At 40.8% G+C, this 12,445-nt stretch overlaps 1 protein-coding gene across 3 annotated transcripts in view; it reads right to left on the bottom strand.

The window, feature by feature from the left end:
* The window catches only part of FTO (FTO alpha-ketoglutarate dependent dioxygenase), a 414,073-nt gene that overhangs the window by 3,659 nt on the left and 397,969 nt on the right, over positions 1–12,445 (bottom strand). The window lies entirely within an intron of this gene.

Raw genomic sequence — 12,445 nt, 5'->3', positions numbered from 1 at the left:
GGACACTGCACACGTGCCTCCCTCCACCCCCGCCTTCTCTGCATTTTTGTCTAAATCAACTAAAAAGTCATGCTCACTATATGTCTTCTGACTGTGTAGGACTGACTATGAAGAGATCAAAGAATGGAATATCCTGGCCCCATTTCCAAGCCTGATGGTAGAGAGGGTTCCTAACTGAAAGACATCTTCTTCTCTGGGGAATTATTAATGGTGAGGGGATCCCCCCGGGAAAACATACGTCAACTTTACACCTATTTTCGCGTGTGGTTAATTGCTACACCGGCATCCTATGCACTCAATCCGTCGTACATTACACATAACATTCTAATATATCTTTGGCTCTCTGCATCAGGCCCTGATAATAGCGTCTGTTAACATGCACTAAGTACTATTATGTAGCACATCACTTCATAAATAATAAGATTAGCTGACCCCGGGGCCTCAAGAAGAGTAATGTGTTTAAATGTTCTCATTATTTATTTAAAACAAGAATTAAAGCAACAGAAGCTGCTTTTGACAATCCTCTTAGCATAAATATTAAACTGTTTGCACTGATAAGCTACACACTGCACTGAAGAACAGAAGGTGCGTTCTGCAGACTACTTAATCATAGGTGTTTGAGACCATGCCGCTTGCTGTCATGGTTCTGAGGGTGCATCTCTGTAGTTCTAGAGACAGTCTCTAAACCACTTGAAAGGGATGTGGGGGAAATTAATATTCAAGGAAAGCTGCGACTAATTACAAAGGAACTCTGCAAAGCTTTTAAAATTGTGCTTTCTCTCTGTCTCAGAATCCTGGAGTAATGCTCAATTTACTGGGTAGGGAAAGTTATTCCAAATGGAGCATTTCAATCTCACAGTGGATAAATTATCCATGCACACATTATCCTGGCTGGCAGATTAAAGGGCTATGATAAGTGTCGATCCACCTAGAATATCATAAGGTTTGTAGAAAGTCAATAGAGATGCCTTTTCACCTGTCAAATGGGTTTTGCCTCCGTACTTTGTGAAAGTCTTAAACACATTGAAGCCTGCTGCAGAGCTTTGCTTATGCTGTGTTGTACAAGTTTCCCAATCCCGACGGCTTTTCTTTTGGGCAAAGCTGTTGCAGGTTTCAGCTGTTATTCTTCTCATCAAAGGACTGGCTGGGGCCACGCATGGTGACTCACACCTGTAATCCCTTGCATCCTGGTAGGCCAAGGCAGGCAGATCACTTCCAAGAGTTTAAGATCAGCCTGGGCAACAAGGTGAAACCCTGTCTCTACTAAAAAATACAAAAATTAGCTGCGCACGGTGATGCCCACCTGTAATCCCAGCTACTCAGGAGGCTGAGGCATGAGAATCACTTGAACCCAGGAGGTGGGGTTGTAGTGAGCCAAGATCATGCTACTGCACCCCAGCCTGGGCAACAGAGCAAGGCTCTATTTCCCAAAAACAAAAACAAAAACAAAAAAAAAAAAAAGGAAAGAAAGAAAGAAAGAAAAAAAGACTGGCTGGTATGGGAAGTGGCTCCTTTGCATTCAAGCTCTGACAGACAAGCTGTACACAGTCACTGCATCCATCTGGGTCAGGAGTAGAACCCTTTGTTGGGTTTCTTCAGAGCCTTCATTCAGAAATTTCAAGATTGCTTTAAAATTTTTTCTTTAATGTCCAGTGTTCCTTGCCAATTTCCAACTGATAGTAAGAGGGGCCAGGAGAGGGCTCGTTATTGGAGGTGGTGTATTACCCATGAAAAAGGACAGATATCCCTAACTCAAATGACAGTGTGTGATTTAGCATCATGCCAGCCTGCAGAACTGATAAAGAGAAGGCTGGGAATTACTTGAAGGCACATCTGTCCCCCTTTAGGCTTTCATTTCTTTTGCTCGGGTCACTCATTCTTCCTTCTTGGATCTCAATTGCCAAAGATGGGAAGCAGGGAGACTGCAGCATGGTGGTAAAGAGTGTGTTCTCTGTATTGCCGGAGTTGCTGCTCTCCAGGGGCATGATATCTTGGGCAGGTTTTGTTACCTCGCTGAGCCTCAGTCTGTCAAGTGGTGATGGCAATAATAGTATCTTACTTATGGGGTTGATGTGAAGATTACATGAATTATATGCAGAAAGTGCTTAGAACATTTCCTGGCAGGTAGCAAGCGCCCAATACCCATTAAATAATCTTATCACTATGGTTACTTCTACTCCAGGTACCAGTGGCAGATGAGAAATGCCAATGAGAGAGCTGCCTATTATACCTGGGCTGTCTCCTTCCTTCATACTAACTGGGTGCGGAGCCTCTAGACGGACTCCTAGGGGAAGCTCTGGGGATACAGGAGCAGCTCTTTCTGGCTTGAATCAAATTGCACCTAAGGCTGGATCCTATCACATTGTGACATCCCAAGACCCTGAGGCTTATGTATTCAAGCTGCTACGACTTTCCAGTGTCAGGCTAAAATGTTCAGATTCAGAAGGGATCAACAGTTGTTCCTGAAGACCTAGGATTGATAAAAGGCACTGGCGTCTGGCCTTCTAAGTGGTGGTTGTTCCAGACTGATTTTTGCATTTACAGGAAATAAAGTTGGATTGTTTCTTAGCACACAATACTCTATAGTCTCTTATAAAATAAAGGGGCCCCAAGTTGTCTTATGAAATGGGTGAGGAATACTGATTGGGATGGAAATTTATTGTCCTGTATTTACTCCCACCTTTCCCACCAACAGGATACTAATTTTCCTGTGGGGTACCTGTTCCTTCTGTATCCTTCATGACTTGATGTGGGTGGGACTAGCTCCACTTCTACAGCCAGAGAGGAGCCTTGATTGGCTTCAGCTACGTCAGTACATCATGCTCTCCTAGTCACAGGGAGTGGTTTAAGAGGAGGCATATGACCCAATATGAGGCAAAATCAAGAGACTAAATCAGAGGACTGGTATGGGAGCTAAAGGAAAAGACTTTCTCCTCTCCTGGCCTATGAACAATTAGGATGTGTGATGTGGAACTGCCATCAACATTTTGCTGCCATCCAGCAAGGGGTGGATCCTGGGCCATGCTGTTTGAGTATCTGGGTCATGCTTCACTTAGATGTTTCCGTTTCATGAGACTTTATTGTCTGAATTAGGTTTTTCTGTAAAGAATCCTAGCTGATATGCTGGCCATGCTTCCTTTCTCTCAGTTATTTCCTGCCTTGTACAACATCCATTGCCTTGCCAAGTGGATTCAGGTAGTCTCTCTAAACTGAGATGTTGTGGCTGATACAGTGTAGTGTGTGCAGAGAATACCTGGGTGTGAACCCACGAAAACACTGACATTTGGTTTTGTTTCAAACAGTATTTCTATTTGGGACAGATTTCTGCCCAGAAAACAAGAGAATGCTGGTCCATCCACACTGGCCTTTGCATGAAAATAAGCCAGTTTTCAGGACTAAAGCTGGATAATGTTGCTAAAGAAAGTTAACAAGATTCCCTTCTCAGTGTCATTCCCAAGTCCTACTGAACCCAGCTAAACAATAAGAAAGTTACAATTTCCCCCTTTCAATCCTGTCCTCTCTAATCCTATCCTAAGGAAAAATCCCATTTTTAAAAATGTTTGTTGGGTTAGCAAATAAACTTGGATCTGTTCAGAAAATACTGCCCCTTTCATGAAGCAGTTCAAGGACAGCAAAGGAAAATAATACATATATACACATAAAATATTGTATACATATGCTTTATATATACCTATTACTTTATATATAAGTATTTCAAATATAATAAATATTATACATATTTATATATACATATTTTATACAATATACTTTATTATATATTATATATAATATGTAATGTGAATTTATAATATGAATTTAGGAGGAAGAGAGATAAAGTATATACATAATATAGTATGTACATGTACTTTTAATATATTATGTATTATGATATATTTATATACAATAATATATTATTATATTATATATAATTATAGATGACATACATAAATATTACATACAATATTGTATATACAATAAGTAATTATATATTTATTACAATATACAATTATATGTATTTATTATACAATTATATATTTATATATTTAATATATAATTATATAACATATAATTGTAAGAATTATATAATTTTATATATTTATTATATAATTATAATTATATATAATAGTTATATCATTATATATATACTTATATGATAAATATAAAAAATATAATTATATCTAATATATCATATATAAAATAATTATATAATACATATAACTATATACAATATATAGTATATTACATATTATATGTGTATATAAAGTATATATATAATATATATACTTTCTCCTTCCTAAATTCACATTATTTTGACTCAAAGCACTGTATAAACCACCTCCTAAAACTCTCAGCTACTTAGGAGTGGTTCTCCCTGAATGACCTAGTGACGTAACAGGAAGCAGCCGAAAGGTGTCACACTGGCTGGCTGCCAGCAGATTGTCCAGAAGTCCCCCCAACCAAGGTGTAACTCATGAAGGGCTTCACTGCCCGCTGATTTCCCCCAGGGCTGCACTTACATTTAGATGATCAGGATTGCAGCTACATTAGTGAACACTGGTCACCATGCTAAAATTAACCACTTTAGCTAAAGTGTGTGTTAATTATGGGTATGCAAGCAGTCAATAAAAGGTTAATGCAAAAGTCAAAGGATAAATTTCTTCCCTTATTGCATCACTTCACAGACTAAATGACTAACATTATACTTTGTGTTTTTAATCAATAGGTTTTACAGTAATGTGCTGGCCATTGATTTTAAGAAAACATACACGGTCTTCTTCCTTGTCCCTAAATTTTGCAACAAATAAAGAAGGACAGGTAACATTTCCATTACTCTTGATGAAATGATAAAGAAAGATTTCAGGAGAAATGGTTTCTGCTGAAAGATTCATCAGAATAAGCAAGTGTAACACACACACACACACACACACAGACTAGAATTTGATGGAGAAATATTACCAAGCATGGGCCACTGAAAAGATAACAGAAATGAACTCGTAAGAGGGAATTCGTCAATGGGAAAGAGGAGAACAACTCCTAATAAAAATAACAGTTGCATTTTGTACAATGTTTAAGTGTCCCAAATAATGTCGATCCACAGTGCTGCTTCTTACTTTCCTAATAACCTAGGAGAGATGGCAGGGGTAGGTATGTGGATCCCCAGTTTGAGTGAGGGCTGCCTTACTCAAGGTTTGATGGAATGGTGCGCAGGGGAGCCAGGGCGGGTCAGACCCCTGGACATCTGGCTGGTTGCCCTTTTCACTTCGTTCCATCTTTTTCATGGATTTCCATTTGGACTAAAATGGATCCTGTCCATTGACTAGTCAGCTATTCTTGTCAAATTTAGATATTTAGGACATTCCAAATCATTTCAGAGGAAAGAAGCAAATGTTGTTTTTACCTCCAGTTTCTAGAAGGACTATTATTATGTTAGATGACTGATAAAACCTAGTTTTCTTTTTTTCTTTCTTTTGATGGTGAGGCTCTTACAGCGTAAGTATCTACAGTCTATAGAAATAAAAGATACATGTTCAGCTTCTGAGGGCATAAACTATCTCTAATTATTGATATATTCCCTGGGTGACCTTGAGAAAAATATCTCAACCTCTTAGTTTCCTCAACTATTACACTGAAGTTAATGCTTCTCTGCTTTACTGGGTTATGTGAAGATAAAATCAAATAACGTATATAAAAGCACTGTAAAATATGTAAAGTACCACATAAATGTATAATTATGCCTCAATATCCCTTTTCTTATGTGATACAAGTCCTATTTTTAAAACCTAGCTGATCACGCAACATTGGCCAGAGGGCTTGTAACGCTCGCAAATAAAAATGAAAGAAATCACACTTCTAAAGAATAGAGCAGTTTAAACAGACAGCTTCATCAGAAAATACGCAATGTTTAGAAGTCTCCTCTTCTTTAAGTCAGTGCTTTTTCTGGAATTTGAATTTAAGGAGTTGACAGTCACTTGGCCTAACGCTGAGTAGGAGTCTGTTTGAGGGCATCAGCTACGTGATAATGCATTCTCCTAATGCACCATAGCATAAGCCAATACCAAGGCTTAAGAGGCCTCAGGAGCCAGGCGCAGTGCTTCACACCTGTAATCCCAGCACTTTGGGAGGCTGAGGTGGGTGGATCACGAGGTCAGGAGTTCGAGACCAGCCTGACCAACATGGTGAAACCCCGTCTCTACTAAAAATACAAAAATTAGCCGGGCGTGGTGGTACGTGCTTGTAATCCCAGATACTCAGGAGGCTGAGGCAGGAGAATCGCTTGAACCCGGGAGCCAGAGGTTGCAGCAAGCCGAGACCGCGTCACTGCACTCCAGCCTAGGTGACAGAGCGAAACTCCATGAAAAAAACAAACAAAACAAAACAAAACAAAAAACCAGGCCTCAGGTAGAAAACACTGGTGTTACATCAAATCCACATGAACCTGCAAAACCCACCTGCCAGGATCAGCATGGAAAAAGCAGGAAATAATGATGTCATAGGGCAACAATCCTCTCAATGGCCTTATGCTTTAAAGGGAGTGTGAGACCAATATGGGACCTTAATGTCCTCTGTTCAATTCAGTATCTTGAGGGTTCATTTCACTCTAATGTATATTTGTGTGGCAACCGTCTTGCCATACAGAGTGATTCAGGGTTTAAAGATAAGTATTTTTCCTATTAACATGGTATCTAAATCCCTGCCAGTACCTGATGTACAAATTGAAGGGATTTCCATGTATAATTCTCACCTCTACGATGCCTACCTTAAGTGCTACATTTAAAATTTAACCTCAAGGAAGAAGCCACTCCATTGCACTGTTTTTCATAGTCTCACTGTGTTTTGCTCCAAATAATCTGTTATAGTGAGTGGTGACAAAACGATGCAGTCTAGTTTATAATAATCTTTCCCTTGACACTCTAAATCCTCTGAAAAGAGAAGAACAAGTTAATGAATTTGTAATGTGTCTTCTTGGACTTTTGTCACTATCATGGCACTGTGGACAACTTTACAAGTAAATGGCCACCCAGTCATACTTACAGCTATCATAACGGTCTACTCGGACAAAGGGGGCCTTATCAAGTCAGCATGTCAAATAACTCAGTTTACCTATTGCACAACCACTAAACCAAACCAATTCCTAAATGAGTTTTCACAAAAGACATGTTCACTTTTTCTTTGAAAGGCTTTTAACCTCTTGCCTCTGTTCCTCATGTTAATGTTTCCAGATCAGTCAAGTCAACATATATCAGAGAGTGAGGAAAATCCAGACTTTTGCCCAGGGGTCAGCTTTTTTTCCCCCCGGGTCAATACACCTTTTTAGTAGTTAGTGTTCTTCAACCTTGACCACTTGAGAAGCTGGGTTTGGCTTAAATTCTAGTTGTATATACATCTACTTTTTGGCCTCACGCTTCTGGCTTCTGGGAAGAGGTGAGAAGTCCAATACAAGATAGGCTGTTTAGGTGCTTTAAAAACGCTTTAACTGCCGAATATACCCGAAGTGCTTTTGAACACCAAGATAACGCCATTCAGCCACATAAACAACCAGCCATTTTTCAAGAACTCTTTCTTTCTTTCTTTTTTCGAGACAGGGTCTCACTCTGTTGCCCAGGCTGGAGCACAGTGGCACAGTCATAGCTCACTGAAGCCTCCAACTCCTGAGCTCCAGCGATCCTCAGCCTCCCGAGTAGGTGGGAGTACAGGCATGCATCACCACATCTGGCTATTTTTGTTTTTGTTTTTTGTAGAGATGGGGTCTCCCTTTGTTGCACAGGTTGGTCTCAAACTCCTGGGCTCAAGTGATCCTCCTGCCTTGGCCTCTCAAGGTGTCGAGAATACGGGAAAGAGCCACCATACACAGGCAAGAAATCTTTCTTCCATTTAGCACAGAGCCTGGATCTTGGCCAATCAGTATAATTAGAGTCCCTCCTGTGGGTCTGTGCCATCCTGCTGCCTTGGAGAAGGGGACAGTGCGGGCAGTGCCCAGCTGCTGTCAATGGCTTATGTTCTCCGCATTTGTTTGGAGCTCAAAAGACATCTTCTATATAAACAATGGTTTTCACAGTTCCCAATTCTTTTCCGCAGCGCCTACATGACCTACAGTTTGTCTGAAATGTAATATTAATAATACTATATAGTACAATAGCCATGAATGATCAGGGATTTTTGTTTTGTTTTGAGATGGGGTCTCACTATGTTGCCCAGGCTGGTCTAGAATTCCTGGACTCAAGTGATCCTCCTTTCTCAGCCTCTTATGTAGCTGAGATTACAGGCATGTAAAACAGTGCCCAGCTTATTGTTATTTTTCATGAGATAGAACATTGAGAGTTTCAACTTGGGATTGCAAGAAGAGATTTGCTTTGGTAAAGGTTTCCCATCATCCTGGCCATGGAACCAGAGGATCTCACTGTAAATCATGGTTAAGAGCTCCCCTGCTTTTGCTGTGATTGCTTTTGGTGTCTTTGTCATGAAATTTCTGTCCATTCCTATGTTCAGGATGGTATTGCCTAGTTTGTCTTCCAGGGTTTCAAAAGCAAAAGTTGACAAGTAGTATCCAATTAAACTTAAAAGCTTCTGCACAGCAAAAGAAACTATAAACAGAGTAAATAGATGACCTGCAGAATGGGAGAAAATATTTGCAAATTATGCATCTGACAAAGGTCTAATATCCAGCATCGATAAGGAACATAAACAAATGTACAAGAGAAAACCCCATTAAAACGTAGGCAAAGAACATGAACAGGCACTTTTCAAAAAAAAAAAAGCATACATGTGGCCAACTAGCATATGAAAAAAAAAGGCTCAATAGCCCTGATTATCAGAGAAGTGCAAATCAAAACCACAGTGAGATACCATCTCACACCAGTCAGAATGGCTATTATTAAAAGTAAAAAAATAACAGATGCTGGCAAGTCTGGGGAGAAAAGGGAACACTTATACACTGTTGGTGGGAATGTAATTTAGTTCAGCCATTGTGGAAAGCAGTATGGCAATTCCTGAAAGAGCTAAAAGCAGAACTAATATTCAACCCAGCAATCCCATTACTAGGTATACACTCAGAGGAATATAAATCATTCTGCCATAAAGACACATGCATGCAAATGTTCACCGCAGCACTATTCACAATAGCAAAGACATGGAATCAACCTAAATGCCCATCAATGCAAGATTAAATACAGAAAATATATACACCATGGAATACAATACAGCCATAAAAAAAAACAAGATCCACATACACACCATGGAATACAATGCAGCCATAACAACAAGATCATATCTTCTGTGGGAACACGGATGGAGCTGGAGGCTATTTTCCTTAGCAAACTAACCCAGGAACAAATACTGCACGTTCTCACTTATAAGTGGGAGTTAAATGATAAGAATCTGTGAACACAAAGAAGGAGACAAGAGACACTGGGGTCTACTTGAGCAGGGAGGGTGGGAGAAACAGGGGCAGCAGAAAAGATAACTATTGGGTACTGGGCTTAATAACTCGGTGATGAAAGAATCTGTACCTCAGACTCCCGTGACACATGTTTACCTATGTAACAAACCTCCACACATACCCCCAAACCTAAAATAAAAGTGAAAACAAAAAACAAACAAACAAGAAAACCCCAGCTCCTCTGGCCTATGAAAGAAAGGCTCTATGAAAGAAAAGAGGACCCTGGGTGAGGGGTAAAAGTGCTCAGATCGCACCTCCAGGAGGTCAGAAGATGAGGAGATAAGGGATGCAAGAGCCCCTTGCTGGTTTGGAAGTCAGGGCCACTTTTTGGTAATGAAATAGCTCAAAGGCATCTCCACTCTTTCTTCAGGGGTCCAGAGGAGTGCCCTGCCTTTTCCCTTCTACTGCTAGAATGTGCAGTCTCCACCAGGGCACCTCCCAGCCATGTGATGAGCCTGTGTGATCCTCACAGCACTGCCTTTCTCCTGTCCCTCTCAAAACCACCCCTGTAGGTTTATCAGAGACTTCTGTTGACATGGGAGAGATTATAAAGACATTGTACCTCATGCCAATGCTCTTTCGATGACATCTCCTCTCACACCAAAGGGATAATAAGAATACTAATAAAAATCTTTAAAAGAATCAATAAGGCTTGGCACAACGGCTCATGCCTATTATCCCAGCACTTTGGGAAGCCGAGGCAGGCAGATGGCTTGAGCTCAGGAGTTCAAGACCAGCCCGGGCAACATAGCGAAACCCCATCTCTACAAAAAATTTAAAAAGACTACTCAGGCATGGTGGCAGGCACCTGAAGTCCTAGCTAGTTGGGAGGCTGAGGTGGGAGGATCACTTGACCCTGGGAAGCTGGGAGGTTGAGGGTACAGTGAGCCATGATTGTGCCACTGCACTCCAGCCTAGGTGGCAGAGCAAGACCCTGTCTCAAACAAACAAACAAACAAACACAAACCCATAATAATAAAGACGAGTGCTAGGCATTCTATCCATCTTCTATTAAAATGTTTGTCCTCAAAATTGAAACTGAGGCCCAGAAGATTAACTAACCCATCCAAGATTTCACAGCCAAACAAGGGATAGGGTCAGGATGTGAAGCCAAAATTGTCTGACTCCAAACCTTTTTGCATTCTTCCAAAATACAGACATCATGAGACTCATTTTGGACCCCTGTTAGAAACTGAGTTTCCTAACGGCACCTGGTCCTCAGTCAGACTTTCCAGATGAGCATCCTGGGAATCTTCACTTTTAAGATCAGCCAGTTGGTGAAAACACTGCACTGTGTTAACCTGCCACAAAGGACCACAAAGATGCTCAAAGTGGGCTGTGGTGGCAGGGACATATGTGTGTCTTTGGGTCCAGAAAGAACTAACATTCAATTTAGCTCCATTTCAGAGGAAACCAGACTCAGGGTCAGCTCCTGCAGAGCGGCAACTTGGCTCCCCAGGCAGGCAGCTGGTGACTTCCCAGGGTCTGGCACATGAAATAGGTCTTCCGAAGTCCTCCCCCTACTTCAGGGACTGTGGCAGGCCCTTGGAACCACTTAATATGTGAGACTGCTTGGCCCACCACTAGGGTGTAAACCCAGGAGGTAGAGGGCTGAGAATAATTTTATCCCTAGGTTCATTTGTGGGCTTGTCAGTTACATAATGATGGTGATGAATGGGCTATCTTGACAGCCGAACATTTAGGAGCTGCTGACCTTTGATCTCTGGTCACATGATAGGGTCACCCGAAACTTGCATGACTTCTACCTGCCCAAGGGTAACAATATAAAGGTCAAATGGGCTGGACGATTATATGTATCAAGTCGGAGGCCCCTTGGTTGGACGCTTTAAGAGAGGCCGGGTTGGGTTCCCCAGCACACAATGCTATGGAACCACTGCAGAAATGTGCTCAACAAAAGATATACAATTTCAAAGCAGTCTAGAGTAACTTTCCTTGCAAGGGAATAGAATGAACTCATTATTTTTAAAGGGCAACAATGAAAACAAACACTTTAGAAGAAAATATATTCTGCTAGTGACTCAGCCATTGGGAGGGAAGGCATATAGGTGCATGACTTAATGAACGATAATCATGCTATACCTACGACATGGCAGCAGGTCCAATTTGATGCAATTACTGGAACAAAATCCCCACCGGGTAGTATCAAGCCCTCCTTTCAGCCACAGAATACGGTCTCTCCACTGTCCTCTGTCACCACAGAACCCCGCAAAGGATCATGCTTGACAAAAGATAACCCTTTCCAAATCTCATGACTTCCTGTTGCTTGAAATTTAAGTAAAGTTTGCATGGGACAGTCTCAAACTTCAGAAAGATTCCAGAATAACTTCTGATTAGAAATCCAAGGTGGCTGTGATTTTTAAATGCACTACAACATTTAAAAAAAACATTTCTTCTTGCAAATTGGAAGACTGTGCTTTTTGACTATGTGGTTCAATTCCATTTACTCAGAATCAACTTGATTCTGAGTAAATAACAGCAGTCATGTAAGTAACAAATACAGTTAGGAAAATAAAAGCTAAAAAGGAAAAGCCATTGATTTCCAGAATCTAGAAACTTCACAATCTGCGGGAAGCGGCAGACATTACAGAAAAATCTGATTTACACAAAGAGACTGTGTTTCTACAAAGGATTTTCCCCTGCAAAGTCAAAGACCGACAGACAGACTGCCAGTGAGTATAATCCACTCATACTCCTGAGAGATAAGCAAAGCAAGGGACAATGGCTTACAGAATAAAAGGCCAGCTGTTCTGATTTTGGAATGCTCATTTGAGTTGTAAGCTGTGAAATAAATTTGAGTTGATGGCTCCTCCATCTGCTCACCTGTCAGTCTCCTTCCACGGTACTGCTGTTTTTTAGAAATACTTCCGTGTAACCTGCTTAATTGGTTTTTGGATGCCGAGAAACACCGCACAAGTTCATTTTAACCTTATTCGGAACATGAGCTTCCTGAGCTCTTCTGGATTTCTCTTCTTTAGAAAGATTCGCTAA

This window comes from Trachypithecus francoisi, unplaced genomic scaffold (assembly GCF_009764315.1).
Source record: "Trachypithecus francoisi isolate TF-2019V2 unplaced genomic scaffold, Tfra_2.0 Lachesis_group10, whole genome shotgun sequence".
NCBI classification, from domain to species: domain Eukaryota; kingdom Metazoa; phylum Chordata; class Mammalia; order Primates; family Cercopithecidae; genus Trachypithecus; species Trachypithecus francoisi.
Note: the sequence above shows the minus strand (reverse complement) of the source record. Positions and strands in the feature narration are given on the sequence as shown.